The 19,429-nt window shown below is 33.0% G+C and overlaps 1 protein-coding gene across 5 annotated transcripts in view; it reads right to left on the minus strand.

Annotated features, from left to right (window-relative positions):
* The window catches only part of LOC115212706 (sugar transporter SWEET1), a 67,063-nt gene extending 48,754 nt beyond the window's left edge, over positions 1 to 18,309 (minus strand). For all 5 annotated transcript variants that reach the window (XR_004999171.1, XR_004999169.1, XR_004999172.1 and 2 more), the window contains exon 1: positions 18,175 to 18,309. The gene's annotated coding sequence lies outside the window, so the exon portion shown is untranslated. The remainder of the gene's footprint in view (positions 1 to 18,174) is intronic.
* Between the last annotated feature and the right edge of the window lie 1,120 nt (positions 18,310 to 19,429).

The following is a 19,429-nucleotide window of genomic DNA, read 5'->3' on the forward strand; positions in this document are numbered from 1 at the left end:
GTGAGAGAGAGAGAGAAAGAGCGAGTGAGTGCTACCTACACATACATGCAAAAAAATACATACATGACAACACACATCTTCACTCTCTGTCACGCACACATCCATTTCATATACGCATAAATCTTTCACTTTCTGCTCTCACTTCAAAGCAAATGTAGCTTTTTGCTTTCTCCTCTTTTTCAATTTTTGCTCTCTGGGGGAAAGGGTATTGAGTGTTTCTTTAAGAAAAGTTAAGCTTTAAAAACATATATATATATTTCCCAGATTTGCAATCTCTGTATTTTTCTATGTGGATAAAAAAAAAAGATTAAAAAAATAAGTTACAATTTAAATTGCAGTGGGGATGAAGGGAAATAAAAATTTTTAAACATGATTTCTGGGCAAAATCATATTGACCCCTTTTATATGATGAAACAATACTCAGTTTGTGATCCTTCTTAAGAACAGAGAGCACTTTCATGCAAAACCGTGCAAATTTTACCGTCCCACATTCACTTTTAAACAAACAATAACTTCCATTAATCCAGTTCTGTGCTGGTTCTACTGATAAGAAAGGAACAAATAATACAATGTAGCTGTAGGTCATAACACCCAGGCAATGCCGAGATGCATTGCTAATTTAGAAATAAAGTTTCCTAATTTAAATTCAGTCTGAGACTATGGACACAAAGAAATAATATTGATGACAAAGTTGAAAGCATAGTGTAGATATAAATATAGTAAATATGCACTCTAAAGATAAGGCTAACAGTTCATAAAATTATAGTCTTTATTAACAACCTATCTCAAATGTTCAGATATTTAATAATTTTTCATACAAGTTACAGTGATTTACATTACAGTAACTTTCCATACATCTAAATTCTATTTTGTCTCATTTGACCTAATCATTTACTGTACATCTTCAATCCCCAATTCATAATACTATTTATGAAGCATACACTATACACTTGTATTACATACCCATAACTGTGAAATTGTCATTTCTTACCTCCAGACAATAATTTTCATGCCCAGTACATGATGTTCAAACTTTCATACAAGTTAATACTTAATATCCAGTGGACTATATTTAACTAGCTTTTTTCTCCCTCAAATTGTTGCAAATAATCTACTTACACATTAATTTTCCATATTTTGATATAATTCACATTGTCCTATGACAAGTGAAGCCTTTGACATAAACAAAGATAGCTTCTCTATACATTTTCCAGTTTGTTTGACAGACTTCAAAGTATCATTTTTTTAGCCATTGTTTGTTTTTATTTTTTGCTCTACTTAATTACAAAACAAAGTTACTTACCTCAGCTAGATGAATTTTCATAACCCTTTACAATTAAATCAATTCTACTTTGAGTAAAGCCAAGTGAAACTGTAGTCATTGCCAGCGTCATGTAAATGGCACCTGTGCCAGTTGCATATAAAAAGTATCCATCACACTCTTGGAGTGATTGGCATTAATAAGGGCATCTAGTCATAGAAACTATGCCAGATCAGATTGGAACTTGGTGCAGCTCTCTGGCTTACCAGTTCCAGTCAAACTGTCTAATTCATGCCAGCATGGAAAGAAGACGTTAAATGATGATGATGAACTTACGCCCATTCTTCCAAGGCATAATCTTATCCTGATATTCTTTGACAGAGAACTGATTCAATGAAAATTAGATTAACTTACAAGCCTAGTTGACCACCTAGTCCTGAACTCTACTATGAAGTTCCCAAGGACTATAACAATGGGAAAAAAAAAGGCTGAAGATAGAATTATAACGAACAGCCCAAACTACATTAAATCTCACACTAAGATCACAGCTGAATGTGAAACCACTTTTAGTAATTCACACAACATAACAAATAAGAATAGCTTAAGCCAGACATGAGCTACCTTTGAGCTGCATAAATCATAATTCATCATCAGGCACGTTGCACGACTAAAAAAAATTCAAGGTAATTTTTCATTAGGCAGAAAGTCCTATGGGTTACAGGTTAATCATGACTAGCTCAAACAGTAGTAGCATTTATTTGCAGTTAAAATATTATTATATCAATAATATTCTTCATAGCACTGAATAAATTTTTTTCTAATTAATGCAGATATGCTAATCATTTAGCAAATATATTCATAGTGTTTACCAAAGTATTGAGATCATTTCTTCTGTAGCTTCATTTATTTATTTCTTACATCTCATGAATATTCTGAGAATGAGTATAACTCTAACTAGTTGATGGTCTGTCAAGTAATCATCAACTCCTCAGACAGTACACAGACAATGAGAATCTGGCATATTCCCAATTACAACAGCAACATATGCCATTATTTTGGACTGCAGAAGCTTTCAAGTTTTTTCTCAGAAAAAAGCTGCTTTTATATTCAGGTAATAGAATTCCTGCTGTAGAATTTTAAAATCAACTGCCACTCTATAAAACAATTCAAATTTCCTAAGATAAATTAGTTTTGGTGTTTTTTTCTAAATCTATTATTGAGATATACTGACAGAAGTAATCAGACATCTTTGAAGACAACAGCAAGAATGAATAAGTTGGACATAGAAGTATTGTAATTCTATTCTGCCGAAGTAGACAGACTAATTAAGAAGTGGGTTTACTTTTCTCCAGTTAAAATGTATAAAATGCTCGTAAGTTACATATGGAAGTTGTTCGGAAGAATCCCAGTAGATTTTACTGCCAAACCAATACTACAAACCTCTAGTCTTCCACTGTTTACTCCAGTCAGAAAAAGAAGGAAAAAAGAAAAAACAGAAGCCTATTTGTATTTTGTTAGGTGTCTTAAGTCTTTTATAATACAATGTCAATGGAAGCTTTCACTCCATGATATAAAATCTATCATAACAACTACAGAACAACTCAAAGATTTTCTGTGTCAATGTACATAGTAATTATTTAACTTTGAATTTAATTACTCATCAGATAAAATCTTAATTTAAGATAATGTAAATCTAACTTCTCCACAATTTGTGACACTTTGTATTGTAGCTTTACTGTTTCTAATTATTAAAATACCAAGTTGTAAGCATGACTCAACTTCTGCTAGTATTCTTCTATAAACATCAAATCTTGTCTGATTTCAGGCCTAACTTTTTGTTAGCTTGCTTTTATTCAAGTAACACTAACAACCAAATCTCAATCTATTTTTACTGTTATTCACAGAATTTGAAATAAATGTTTAAATCTTTTACCAGCTGGCATTAATATTTCTAATATCAATTTATCCTACAACCTAATTTTTCTATATTATCTTAAGCTCTTCCATATGCAATGCATTGTAGCATGAACATTCTTATAAAAACAGTATACATCCAAAGCTTACAAAATGGTAGCTGGACTAAGATTCTAACAACAATCCCAAATTAGCATCCACTTTAACTCTCATTAGTTCTAAACACCAATTAGATCACCACAGTAAAGCAGCATAGCAGATGTTACGCTTCTGATGTCGTCAACCCTGATTTAGTAGAGCTATGGTCAAAGGCATTCCAACCATGACCACCTGTTTTATCTTTTTTCTTCTTCTTTATTTAGGAGTCTATGTAAGAATATATTCTCCAGAAATACACAGTGATCTGAAGGAAATTTAATTACTATTTCTAACGAAGTCAAGTAGACATGTTAGAGTACATCTATAATCATGAAGATGTACTCTGTAATTTGGATAGGCAAACCTGAAAGATCAAGCACTGCCAAATTTTCAAATTCAAACACATGCATGCTGTCATTTTACACATTACTTTCATTTTAAAAGCATGCAAAAAAAAAAAAAAAACTTATATTAAAACCCAAACTATCTTTGGGCTTTATTCTTGATTTACCATGTATTGTTAACTATAACAACTGGTGGAAAATGTTATAAAATAAGTGGTAAACTATCACTGGACTGAGTCAATGACATAACTTTATTCCTTGATTTAAGCAGTTTCACTTCACCTGTATTATTATACTAATGTAAAAAAAAAACATGAACATTACATCATAGTTTACCACTTTGACAAATATTTCAGTTCAAATGTACACTCTCTGTGAAGGCCATAAATACTGTTGCTTCCTTCAGACTGAGCAAACAGACAAGAAAGTTGATAAAAGTTTGTAAAATAAGATAAGTTTGGACTATCAGAATTCATCTGTATCCATGGCACATGAAATAATTTTATTCTAATAAAGAGTTTCTAATGCTAATGTCTAATCTGTACCAAGTTTGAAGCAGTTTTATATTATTTAAGCTTCTTGTGTTATTATAACCATACATGTGTTATTTATTAATGTGGAATACATTACATTTCAGACAGATTTGTCCTTAGAAAATTCTGGATTTTCTTTTCATAATCTTATTTTTTTATATAATGAAAACCAGTTAACATCATCTCTTGAATAAAAAGTACTTTAAAATATAAATAAAATGTAGTTGTTAACAATTTTCTTAATAAACACCTTTTAACTTTTGTTAGAGGACAAATAGAGACCTACTTTGAAGGTTATGAAGTCAGTCATGCTACAATGATTGCTTACCCATGTGAACAATTCAGATGGCTCTTTCTTTAATGTAATAAAGCGAAAGTTAATCAAAATGTTTGCAGCATAAAATTTTCTATCTTAACCCTTTAGTGTTCAGATTAATTTGTCAAATGTAATGCTTATCTGTTCACATTAATTTTGATTTATTCAGGTTCAAGTGGGTGTCCACAATATTTGCTTGTAACTTTGTTAATTTTCTACATACAGATTTGAAATTTTGTAAATGGGTGCTTATATGCCAGTGGTTTATAGTTACATAATTTTAGCTGATCTTTCTGATTAAATTTGACTTTCATGGGCAAGTAAATTTAATTAAGAGGTGTAAAAACAATAACATTATGAATAAACACTAAAATTCATATTCTTAATACATTTTACCTATTTGATTTGTTACTAAAGTTATCCAAGATGTCAACTGCCAACAATTTTACATTTTTCAAGATGAGGTGCATTAATTTGAATTAATTAAAATACAGGTGTAATTGGCACAAGATGTTATTCTTTCTCTATGTTTCACTCAAACATTTTCATTGAAAATAAAGTACAAAACTCTTTTACTAGTCAATATACCATTGGCTATGTACTCTTATACAATTTAATGAATTCATTTACGTAACAGAATGCATCTAATAAAAAAAGCTCATTAACAAGTGAGATAAAGGTGAATACAGGTGTGTAACATATTGAAAATCAATATGTATTTATAATAAAATGAAAAGGAATATATGATAAAATAAGAGGAGAATTTACAAAAAAACAAAAGACGAAGACAGGTGGTGTAGACAACAAACAGATGTATTAGTTTAAAGCTTGGAAATGAAAGTCTTTAATGTTTCAAGCCTATGCTCTTCCACAGAAAGGAACACAGAAAGAAACAAAGAGAGAAAATAAAGAATGTGTAGTGGCTAGTGATCTATCATGGTGAACGTATCCAGCCATATATGGTCTTTAAAAGTGAATTGTTTCTTCTGTAAATAGAAATTATATGTTGTGCATATTTGTTTGTTTCCTCCGTAACATTTTCAAAAGAACTTTCTGGTAAAAATAAAAAAAAGATAGTCCAATGGTTGAGCATCAGGAGGTAAATTGTGTTGTGGACCAGTGTTTTTTTGTGAAATCAGGAATAGCGATTGGTGTTGTAATCTTTGACCATGTTGCCATGTTTACGATATCATTTTCATCACTTTCATTTTTATCACTTTTGTTCTCAAAATCTTCTTCGTCCAACAAATATTTACTAATATCAATATCAGATTTGTCCGAAAACAAAATACTTGTTTTCATTTATATTTTCTATATCGTCAGGAGTAAAACCTTCAGAGCCAGAATTACTACTTGCTGACACCATTTCATTACCAACCCAGCTGAAACCAGCTCTGGCTCTGAGTACAAATGTCTTGTTTTCATAAGTTTTGAATTAAAATCTTCCACCAAATCTTAGTCACAATTTATGTTCCTAACACTAGCTGAATGATAACTAAGTTATTTTACTAAATTCTTTGTTATATTTAAAGTAATTGAAAGAAACACAGAGCATCTCAAAATAAATACAGTAACAAAAGGGTTAAAAACTAAGGCAAGATCTTATCCTGATATTCTTTGACAGAGAACTGATTCAATGAAAATTAGATTAACTTACAAGCCTAGTTGACCACCTAGTCCTGAACTCTGCTATGAAGTTCCCAAGGACTATAACAATGGAAAAAGAAAAGGCTGAAGATAGAATTATGATGAACAGCCCAAACTACATTAAATCTCACACTAAGATCACAGCTGAACGTGAAACCACTTTTAGTAATTCACACAACATATCAAATAAGAATAGCTTAAGCCAGACATGAGCTACCTTTGGGCTTCATAAATCATGACTCATCATCAGGCACGTTGCACTACTAAAAAAATTCAAGGTAATTTTTCATTAGGCAGAAAGTCCTATGGGTTACAGGTTAATCATGACTAGCTCAAACAGTAGTAGCATTTATTTGCAGTTAAAATATTATATCAATAATATTCTTCATAGCACTGAATAATTTTTTTTCTAATTAATGCAGATACGCTAATCATTTAGCAAATATATTCATAGTGTTTACCAAAGTATTGAGATCATTTCTTCTGTAGCTTCATTTATTTCTTTCTTACATCTCATGAATATTCTGAGAATGAGTATAACTCTAACTAGTTGATGGTCTGTCAAGTAATCATCAACTCCTCAGACAGTACACAGACAATGAGAATCTGGCATATTCCCAATTACAACAGCAACATATGCCATTATTTTGGACTGCAGAAGCTTTCAAGTTTTTTCTCAGAAAAAAGCTGCTTTTATATTCAAGTAATAGAATTCCTGCTGTAGAATTTAAAAAATCAACTGCCACTCTATAAAACAATTCAAATTTCCTAAGATAAATTAGTTTTGGTGGTTCTAATGTTGAAAAAACCATGTGGTCTTAACAATTTCACTGTATTTATACTTGAATAAAGTCAGGAAAGACTTCATCTTGCATTATCTCAAAGCTTTGAGAATTCAATAACGTGACTTATTTATTTTTTTAGCGATTTCACTTTGGCCAGTTTGAACAAATAAAGGGGAATTAATTTTGGCCGGTTTGAACACTAAAGGGTTAATAGTAAGTTTGGAAATGTGCATGAGTGTTTGTATCTATTTGTGTATAAATGGATGATTGGTCAAATATATTTGTGCATCAGCGCAATTTATGTCTGCATATTACATGCCTACCTTACCTTTCTCCTTTATCATCACCTTTCTTTTTCTGCACAATACCTGTAACTTTGTGTTTGTTTGTTTCTTTTATTCATACATATATCTACCTTCAGTCCCCTTTCCTACCCACAATATTTTAATCAGTCGCTCTGTGACTGTGCAAGGGATCTATTTCCATTTGATCACTCTCCCTCATTTACTTTGCATCTTTAGTCCCTCACCCTCTGACACCACCTCTCTTCCTTGGCCTTCCCACTTCTCATCAAATTGATCCTTCAGCTTCAGTTGTAATGCTAATATTCCGTAACAGATGAAGAGCCAAAGTAATGAAACATTATACTCTAGAATGCTGATGGCAAATAAACTTTTATCAATCCTCCAGACTTTATACTAACTGAAGCTTGGCAACATAAACCATTTCCAGTTTTGCTGGATTCTGGATTTTATTATTTTAATATCATCATCATCATCATCGCTTAACGTCCGCTTTCCATGCTAGCATGGGTTGGACGATTTTGATTGAGGGCTGGTGAACCAGATGGCTCCAATCTTGATTTGGCAGAGTTTCAACAGCTGGATGCCCTTCCTAACGTCAACCACTCCGAGAGTGTAGTTGGTGCTTTTTATGTGCCACGGGGGCCAGTCAGGCGGTACTGGCAACAACCTCACTCAAATCCTTTTACACATGCCACCAGCACAGGTGCCAGTAAGGCGATGTTGGTAACGATCACGCTCAAATGGTGCCCTTTTACGTGCCACTGGCACGGAAGCCAGTTGGCTGCTCTAGCAATGATCATGCTCGGATGGTGCTCTTGGAGAGATATTTCAATAGCAGTATTTTACTGCTGAATTTTATACAGAATGCATGGTTAACATGTAGGTCAGAGAACCATGTGTTAAAATTCTAGAAGTTCACTACTGTACAGGAGTCTATATATAATCTGTAATTATTGACAATCATCAGGAAATTGGTAAATTGTAATGTAAGTGATGTATCATATAATTTAGTTTGAATGTGTAGAACATATTCCAACCTATTCATATTATCTGCAAATACAAGCCCTTTACACAAGAAACCATTCCAAACATTACAGACCAGGCTGTCTTTAATAGACTAAATTCAATATTTTCAACTTGCACTATACTATTTCTAAAGTTGCAAATGAATATGAAATTATTTTCAAAATTGATGTTGCTTACATTAAGACCAGCTGGTTAAATACTTTTCTTTCCTTTATGAAAATAAATTTCATCCAAGCTGTTCAAAATGTTACCTTGTAACTTAAATGATTAATTACCAGAATATCTCTTTAAAATATCTTTTCAACTTGCTTCTTAAACTGTTTTATAATGGGTATCCTAAGTAATATTACCATCTCCTAAATATAATTCTGGAACTTTGTCACTCCTAAGTTAGCAGTTCTCTAACCAGAGAATGTATTTCATCCAAGAATACTAAATTGGTGACTGACACCTTTCTCCAAAGGTATACCTGTTTGCATTTTTCACACATTCCAAAGTCTCAAACTTTGCAAGAGATTTAGATGCTTATGTCCCCTGGAGGAATCATCAGCTAAGAGGTAATTACCTATCACTGCAACACATGAGGTGACCATCAGGAAAGTAAAAAATGCTTTCATGTACCATATATTCTGCAAACTTTCTCACCTCTCAAATCACAGCTGAGTATTCTGGCCCTTTGTCAAAAGGCTTCTATATCTAAGATAAATCCTCCTATCACCACTGTTAAATCAAGGAGGCTTTCTAAGTAGCCCTTGCATATATAATCCACATTTGACTTCTGCTTTGCTTCCAACTCCACTCAGCACACATAACAAAATCCCTTCTCTGTTCAACCTGTCCCATCACCTTCAGATATATCCAGTCACGTAGTGTGAAACTTAACTGATTACATCAATCCCATTACTCTCCAAGAATATATTTCAAAATTCCCATCATTTTGTCGTTCATGCTTTCTGTAAGGAATTATCCATATGGAAATATGCAATAGTGAGTACTGTTCTCAAAAAGGGGTAGCCTTTCTGACTCTGCACACTAAGAATCTATCACCAGACAGGGGAGCCTCTATGTGGTTGTTTGATATTATTCTAGAAATAGTCAAAGCTCTCTCAAAGTATGCTTTACCATCTTAAAAAAGAATACATTGGATAATTTGCTTTTGGGTGACCTGGACATAAAAAAAACTACAGAATAGGCATGATTGGAGTGCTTTTGATCAGAACTTTGCTTGATTACAACTAACCTAGGGCAAAACAACATTAAGAATAAATGGAAACATTCATAAACAATCACTTTCTTTATGTCCTTCAGTTTCTAACAATCACTATTTACACAGGAAGTATTTTCACAGTTTCAGCAACTCATGTTTGATTTGCATTGTTTTCATTAACAAAGATCTTGACAACTGACCAATAAAAACAAGACAGCCTGGTCTTTTTCAATAATGCCAATTATTAGATATAACAAAGAAACAGTCTTGCAATACACTCCCTAACTCATTACATATAAACAACACAAATTAAAACACTAGTCATCATCACTACAATCTCTGATGATTGCTCAACAAATTCATAATTCATGTTGTTGCTAAAACTGCATTTCAAAAACAATGCTTCTCCTGAAAATCTAGTACATTCTTCAGTTTTGATCAATTGCTTATTTGCCACAAAGCTCACATATGAGACTGTATTACTTCAACTCAACTACAACAACGATACAAATTTTTTAGACTCTATAATACAAATTGTAAGATTCACTTATCAATCAACTACAACCCCAGCTTTATATATGTTCTTCTAAACTAGTGAGCTATATATCACCTCCACCCAAATGTGTCTCACCCCTCAGGCCCTGCGCTAAACATTTACCCGAATCAATCGACATATTTCCAACACTCTAGAATTCTTTCCTTATTCATAATTTTTTTAAAAGTGTTGCCCTTACTATGTCAATGTAGAAAAGCCAGCAATTATGAGTACCTGTTGTTCTCCTAGAAAATAATTTCTATTATAGGTACAAAGTCTGAAATTTTATAGGAAGGAGTAGTTGATTACATCTTCCAGTGCTCAACTTGTACTTGTTTTATTGAACCTGAAAGGATGAAATGTAAAGTTGACCTCGGCAGGATTTGAACTGAAAATGTAAAGTAGGAAGAAATGCTGTTAAGCATTTAGTCTGGCTTGCTAATGATTCTGCCAGCTCGCCACCTTAAATGGTTTAAAATTTTGGCACAAGGCTAGCAATTTTAGGAGAGGGGAAGTTAGTTGATTATATCACACCCCTCCCCCTCAAACTGTACTTATTTTATTGATCCTGAAAGGAGGAAAGACAAAAATCAACATGTAGAATTTGAACTCAGAACCTAAGAACCAGAAAAATACCACTAAGTATTTTGTCCAACATGCCAACAATTCTGTTGGTAAAAAAGTAAATGCTTTTAGTGGTACTACTGACTATATGTTTATGGTACTTTAGTTTGTTAAAAAAAAAAATTACACAAACATGCTGTATTTTTGTTTTATGATATTTTTGAGGTTTCTATTAATACAAGCTGTGCAAATTAAAACCAAGTTGCTAAAGTGGTGATAATATTGCCTGTGTATGGGAACTTAAGGAGAGGTGAAAGGAGGTATTATGCTGTTCCATTGTTCTGGAACATTATCATTGTTATCTTAATGTTCACTTTTCCATGCTTGCATGGATCAGACAGCTTATCAAGGCAGATTTCCTATAGCTGGATACTTGTTGTCAACTCTTACCCACTTCTAAGCAAGATATTTCCCCATAAGCATTCATATTTCCACAGAATATTGGAAACAAGTGACACTGCTTGTATGACAGTGATACTCATTTATGTCTGTCACATGATGTAAAGATGAGGAGATGCAAACATACACGTGTGTATATATATATATATATACAGGCTACAGTGAATAGACTGTCTAAATTAAGCAAAAATGAAAATAACACTGACATCTCATTTTAACAGATATATTTACCAAAATTACAGAAAAATATCTTGAAAGACTAGAGAGTAAATTTATTTAATAAAACCACCGTTGGCTTCAAACACAGCCTCCAAACGACTTCGGAATCTTTGTAATTCTTCTGGATGGTCTCCTTGTTTAAGTTGGTGAATACTGCCATAATCCTTGCCTTCAGTTCATCTTTGGTGTTACAAGGAATTTTGTTAGTCTCTCGCTCAACTGCACCCCATATATAATAATCAAGGGGGTTGCAGTCTGGAGTGTTAGGTAACCAGATGTTAGGGATGGTGTGGTCGGAGAAATTGTCTGACAGCCATGACTGGGTTCTCCTGCTTGTGTAGCATGGTGCAGAGCCCTGTTGCCAGACACAGGGTCTTCCTGCAGCCACCCTCTTCACCCAGGGAAGCACTACCTCCTCCAGGCACTTGATGTAGGCCTCCGTGTTGAGTCTGAGGCTGTGTGGTAAGATGAATGGAGGTATAACGTTGCCATCACTAGTGATCACTCCAAACACCATGATGTCGACTGGATGTTTGATTTTTATCACTTTCGGTACAGGTCCTCAGATTCACACCCAAACACTCTGATATGTTCATATTGGAGCTTTCACCGTTAATACCAAGAAGTACAGCAAGTCGTTTCCAAATGTCTGGCAGAGTGAATTGTATCACGGTGCTGTTTTTCTCACAGACAGTGCCCAACTGGCCCTACTATATTATGTAGTTGACAAAATCAAAAACAAGAAATGTGTATGCATGAAATTAAAAATATAAAATGATGATAATTTACCTATCCCAACCAGTATATATATATATATATATATTATATATATATATATTATATATATATATATATATATACATATATATATATATATATATTCATACACACACATATAAAATAGGCTCCTTTTAGTTTCTATTTCCTAAATCCACTTACAAGGCTTTGGTTGACCTGGGGCTCTAATAGAAGACACTTGCCCAAGGTGCTAGAAAATTACCTTTTCATATTGTCAGTTTACAGTATATGATTACGATTATTCTCTGGGTTTTTCCAGCAGTATTTCTTTTTAAGGTATAAAATGCATTGAAGATAGTTTCTTGTGCAACATGCAGAAGTTGTGCAGATTTGTTGATCTGGATTTTCTGCTTAGCATAAAAAACTTTAGAAATAAGGAATATTGTCAATGAAATGAGTGTCTCTCAAAATAGAAAAATCAGCTTGAAAGTGATAATGGAAGAGTGTGGGAAATAAGTTATATCTTAATGTACCATATTGCTATAAATCTGTAAGTAATTAGTTATTTATAACAGGTGTCACACACAATTTCTCATAATACAGTTTATTAATTCACAAAAAAATAGAGACAAAATACATAATATTACCAAGTTTCAGTTTTTTCCCATTGTTCCAGAACAACAGCTCTAGAATATTATAAATAATATTGACAGGTATACTGTGATCACCTGCAACTATGTAAGCTTAAATATTGACAAAAAGTTTTATCTTGGGTAACCAATATTTACTACAAAGTGTTTACATGATTTAAAATATAAATCCATTTTATAAACAACATGCAAGATAATTAGCCAAGAGTATTAATTTCATATCAATAAAATAGAGTAAAATGATATTTATCAAAATAGTTTGGATTCGATAGATTTTTTTACTAGCTGTGATATTGAAATGTATCAGCTGTGTACCAATGTGGTTAGCTGGCAAGCAAATGCAAAGAAGAGAGAAAGTTATATTTATTGACTATCAATTATTATATTTATTCTAGAGTTTATTCAAATACTGCAATTTTCAGGTGTGGAAATGACGACAGCTTGGCATATAATCAGATCATCATAAACAAGCCACAAAAGATAATCATTTCAAAAGAAAGGGAAGCAAAGGTAGATTTCTTTCAATAGTGGATCAGAGATAGTTAAACATTTCTACTGGTGGAAAGAAAAGTTCAGATAATAATAGAAACAGCAGATACCCAATAGAATGCTAGAGACAGTGGATTCTACATAAATATAGGCATTTTCTTTAAAGAAATAGAAGTAACATAAGAGAACAGACTAAAGAGAGAAGGGGTACAAATAGAGGATAAGAGATTTGAGTTTCAGAGATTTGAGGTCTGTATTTTAGAAGATAGAAGGCAGATTTAAGATTGGGCCAAAGTCCATGGATGTTAGTGTTGAGATGTAAAAATAGTTCAGCTGATTTTTGTTCTTTTTATTAAACTTTTCCACTTTTGTTTTTTAGGTAAATGGAGGAGCAATGAAAAACTATACTCAGTAAGGTGCTGCTACATTGATCAGAAATGACCTATTCCAATATATTGTAATGAGTTTAAACAGATAGACTAGTAAAATTAACTCGATATGAGTTGAAATAAAATGTGTGAAGTCCTTTATGTGTCATTTAAAAAAATTTTACAACTACTTCTATACACTCAACCATTACAATTTATATCTTCAAAATTGAAAATATAAAAATTCCTACCATTTATCAGTACAAATTGTTAACATCTGAACAAGAGCCAGTTTCTAATTTTCAACTAAGTAGATTAAAGTAGCAATGTCATATGACACCTAACATTCAATAGGGAAGCCAATAGCTGCTATATGTTTACTGATGAGAGAAGTAAAATAAATGATATTTAATTTAAGATACATTAATCATAAACTAAAACTACTAGCATATAGGCACAGGAGTGGCTGTGTGGTAAGTAGCTTGCTTACCAGCCACATGGTTCTGGGCTCAGTCCCAGTGGGTGGTACCTTGGGTAAGTGTCTTCTACTATAGCGTTGGGCTGACCAAAGCCTTGTGAGTGGATTTGGTAGACGGAAACTGAAAGAAGCCCGTATATATATGTATATATATATATGTGTGTGTGTGTGTTTGTCTCCCCAATATCGCTTGACAACTGATAATGGTGTGTTTACGTCCCTGTAACTTAGCGGTTCGGCTAAAGAGACCGATAGAATAAGTACTAGGCTTACAAAGAATAAGACCTGGGGTTGATTTGCTCGACTAAAGGCAGTGCTCCAGCATGGCTGTAGTCAGATGACTGAAACAAGTAAAAGAGAAAGTGAAGAGTATAGATAAAAATCAAGTTGCAAGTACATCTGTGTACTTACGAAATTTACTTCACAATCACATGGGTTTGGGCTTGTTCCCCACTCTATGGTACTTCAGATAGTTGTCTTCTGCTATAGCCAAGGACTGAGCAATGCCTTGTGAAATGAATTCGTAGATGGAAACCGAGAAAAGCTTATCATATGTATTTAAATCTAACTATATATCTGTGTGTGTGTGTGTGTGTGTGTGTATCCAAGCATATGTGTGCCTGTTGTTCCTATGTGTCCTTATTCACACCACTCAAATAGAATTGGTGTCATTATTTACAGTCTCTGGCAAGAAATAATCAATAGTTTTAGTTTCTTCATCACTTTCAATGTGTGGGGACCAGTGAAATGAAAATATCTTACTTAGAAAGCAGGCAATGGTTGGTGACAAGAAAAGAAAATCCTTAAAAAAAATCTGCACTAGCAAGTTTCAATTAATCCATGCCTGCATGGAAAAACGGACATAAAAAGAATGTGATGATAATGATGATGATGATAATGGTGATAAAACATTGTTAATAATTATCTGGTGTTGTTATTCTCATGGATTGATCTTGGGAGCTATCCTCAGTGTAATGAACCTTTCCTGACCATATTTGAAAGAACTTTGTAAAATAACATTTTCTTTACAGAGTTGATACGTAGAACATATAAAAAAACCTCTTACATAAAATTATGAAGGAAGGGTTAAATTTGGACAGTCAATCTAAGACAAGTTAATTTTAACTAGCTACTTGGTCACAAACCAACCTAACAAATACATATACTATGTTGACATTTTCATAACTCTCTACCAGGTTCTTTACTTTATAGTTATGTGCCTGCTTCCTATAATACTAAACTTAATCTAGCAATTCCTTAATTTCTAAGTCCCTGACATTCTAAATCATCCATGTCTTTTTATTAAAACTTAAGACAAAAAATATATACTCTTTGATAATTCATATATGAATTTTCACTACATTATTGTAAAACAGCATCAGAAACTATATAAGGAACTGCCTTGTTTTTTAAAAATAAAAAAAAAATGTGAAGAGGAGACGTTGCCAATGAATTAAGGGTCACTCAAACTAGAAGGATAAATTTGAAACTGATGACAGAAAGGTGTGGGAGAAAGGTACAGTTAGTGCAGAATTGGAAGAGATTTGAGTATTTGGTAGAAATACTTTACAGGGAAGAAACTTTTGCATGGTGACAGTCCTAAAAATGAAGAAATTGATTTAACATATGGTATAACATTTAGAGAGAGAGAAACAATACTGGTGTCAATAAAAAGATAAAGGAGCTTATTGAGTAACTTAAGGTGCTAGTTGAGTTCAACTTGGAAATTCGTTATAATAATGGTAATAGGCATAGCAAAAAACTATGCCAGTGTGTGATGATTTTTAGCCAAGAACTTAATGGTGGAAAGTTTCCTTTTGATTATGGTGTAGAATACCAGTGATCAAAAGATCAAAATATTCAGGCCTTATAGTGAATTAACATAGTTTAAAGGTCTGCAGTATCTTTTGATACCAAAGACTAAGTGGTAAGATTCAAGATGTCTAATGAAAATCCATTAAGTTATATACTCATCAGGAGAGGGTGTGTGATGTGATACTTCTTTCTTGAAAATATAACAATTGTGTTTTGGTAGTGTGAGCAGTCCCAGGTCAGCCCTGATTGAAATTCAAGCCATAACATTCTTATCTATCAGGGGATCAATGTATCCTTCCATATTTAATAGGGTATGATTTGAAAGAGCATTGGTTGCTATGTTTGACAAGTTAAGCAACTGTATAGAGACTCTCCAATGTTAGTGTGAACAAAAAGAAAAAAAGAAAAAACATACTATTAAAATATCAGAGGATAATGTTAAGGTCCTCAACAACCAAAGAAGTTAATGTTTAGAGAGAACTATTGACATTAGAAGCATACAGAGTGTGCCATCATGCCTGTTTTCCTACATGATAGGAATTGGGAAGTCAGCTTTGTAACTTTCTTACTTGGAATACAAAATTACTTGATGAAAAAGAAAAAAAGTATAATAGGGAACAAATATTGGTTTTAAATTTTGGCACAAGTCCAGCAATTTCGGGGCGGGGCGGGGTGGGGGTGGTGTGTAAGTCAGTTATAATGATTCCAATGCTCAACTGGTACTTATTTTATCGACCCCCGAAAGGATGAAAGACAAAGTCAACCTTGGAAGAATTTGAACTCAGAATGCAAAGACGGATGAAATGCCACTAAGTATTTTGCCAAGCATGCTAACAATTCTGCCAGCTTGGCTGCTGTATGTGTAACATATACCGAACATGAAAAAGAAAACGTACAAATAAATTTTTGCCTTGTTTCCAAACACAAAATCATTTGAAATAGTATAACTGATTGTATCCAATTTCAATTATATCATTAACTTTCAGAATTTCAGTAAAAATTATTTCACTAATTTAATTGGTCAATTTCTCTAAAAGGCAATAAATGAAAAGGGAGGGGATGATTTTAGCATATATTGAGGATAAATTGCAACTGTCAGCATAATTAAAGATTAGAACATTATTTCAGTTTTAATCCCAACTTCATGAATATTTCACGATTTTTGTTTTTTAAAATTTAGCTCAGTGCAAGAATAAAGAAATCAGTTGAGTAGAACTGATATCCCCCAAAATCTTTTAATATTCTATAGGGCAAAAAAAAAAAAAGTTAATCAAAACAATGACTGATTTAAAGTGAAATTATTTAAGGTATTGGAACCAATCAGCAACGTAAAATTATTCCTTAAAAGAGATAACTTTAGAAAAAAGTTCAGAATACAAGAGAACAAGAGCAACATTTTATTTCCGGACAATAAAACATACACTAATTAGAAATATTGAATTTCTAAATGTCTCAGATAAAAATATATCGCGAAGTTTAGAAATAATAATGAAAACTTGTATATTTTGGGTGAGTGAGGGGGATGAGGAACATGGAAAAAGTCAGCATATGGTCAACACAGAAATTTTTTTTCACAGACTGTAAGAAGTAAAAGTATTTGTGAAAACTTCAGCATTTTGATTGTGTCAGCAAAAAATATTCAAGTTAGAGAATGCCTAATATTCCCTCGACACAAGTTCTAAAAGCTTTATAAAATGTATGGAATTCGAAATTATAAGGATATTATCATCATGTTTTATATATATATGTTTAAAAAATGTCTGAAAACTGAATTTAAAATAATATCGTTGAATCAGCATCTCCATTCAAACAAAATATTTACAAATAAATTGGAAAAAAATCTTCATAGTATCTTGCAAATCATGTTTATAATAAAACGTTGGCATTACTGAAAACTGAAACTATAAACAACTATAGACTTTTAGCGTGTGTGTATGTGTGTGTGTATCATACACATTTTCTTTCTGTTGTTATTCGGGTTCTATTTTATTCTATCGCTTCAAACAAACATTTCAGTGTTTATCTGTCAAATATTCATTTGCAAATATTCCAATGTATTAAGGTGTACATATAAAGATACGGTGTGTTGTTTGCGAAACCTCGGACTCCACCCACCAAAAAAAACTCTAGATATATTAAAGGAGAAATATAAGGGAAAAAAATTGTTTACTTATTACCTATCGATTATATAATTTCTCTTAGTCTCTAACAATTAAAATCAAACATAACAGGATGCTGGAATAAAATACATATAGAAACATGTTTATGGTCGGTTTCAGGAAAACATTCGTTAAATAGCGAATAATCCAAACAAAAGAAGTAGCAACATATGTGAAACGATAAAAAAAATAATAAAAGGGATAAATCAATTACAAACGCTCACCATAACAGGCACACCTGACCACCAACAACAACTAATGCTGTCATTCTTCGATTCTGTTCAGCTTTGTCAAGTGTAATGCTTCCACGTCAACAAAAATTAACGGAAACAGATGGGAGGCATTTCAATGTATGGATGACCAAACTAGTTACAAAATTAAGTTTTTATTCGTGCTGAAATGATGCTATTTAATATAGCTTAAATTTATTTTGGATACACTTCCTTCTCTCTCTCTCTCTCTTTATTCTGGAAAATTATTATTTTTTATATTGCTCGAGATATTTCAGTGAATTTACCATTTTCTTCTATTCCACTGAATTTTTAAAACGTTTATTACTTCAGTCATCAGGTTCCTTTTCTTTGAATTTCAAGCCTTGCATTTATATTATCAAATATTTTTATTACTTGTTTAATCAGAATCAGTCCCGTTCCAACAGACGTATAATCGAAGGCGTTCCAGCCATAACCACCATGTCCTTTATCTAGCACTGTGCTAATTTAAATCAGTCATTGTTTTGATTAACTTTTTTTTTTTTGCCCTATAGTCATGATTCTGACTATGCGGTGGTGCCCCAGCATGGCCGCGGCCTTCGGGCTAAAACATTTTTAAGGATTTAAGGATTTATAGAATATTAAAAGATTTTGGGGGATATCAGTTCTACTCAACTGATTTCTTTATTCTTACACTGAGCTAAATTTTAAAAAACAAAAATCGTGAAATATTCATGAAGTTGGGATTAAAACTGAAATAATGTTCTAATCTTTTTATCTTATTTTTATTTTATTTATTTATTTATTTTAGTGTAGGAAGACATTTGGATCTGATTTGAGGGAGATTTGGCTCACTGGAAGCTGACGTCTGTAGAGGACTGAGATGTCGCTGTGGTAAGCCCCTTAATCCCACAGGTCTTCACGGTCTGTCTTGCCGCCTAAATGCTGGTCGTTTCGCTCGTTGCATCGGCTCGTATTAATAACCCTCAGTTCTGGAGGCGGCGGAATTATCTAGCAGTGATAGGAAAAGGCCAGATGAGCTTACCCTCTGTTTCTGAGTTAGAGGTAGGTGCCTCATCTGCGACATCAAGGTCTGTGACGCTTTTGGTCTCTCCCACATCTTGGATGCTGCGGTAAACCGCTAAGTTCTTGTCATCGTTGGCAGCTTGCTTCACAGAGATGTTAGGTGATGTCCGTGAGGGTGCTTGGCTTTTCCAACACCTGTCATCGTCCGTGGTAATGCTGCGAGCGTACTGGCTTGCTCCAG

This window comes from Octopus sinensis, linkage group LG1, assembly GCF_006345805.1.
Source record: "Octopus sinensis linkage group LG1, ASM634580v1, whole genome shotgun sequence".
NCBI lineage: Eukaryota > Metazoa > Mollusca > Cephalopoda > Octopoda > Octopodidae > Octopus > Octopus sinensis.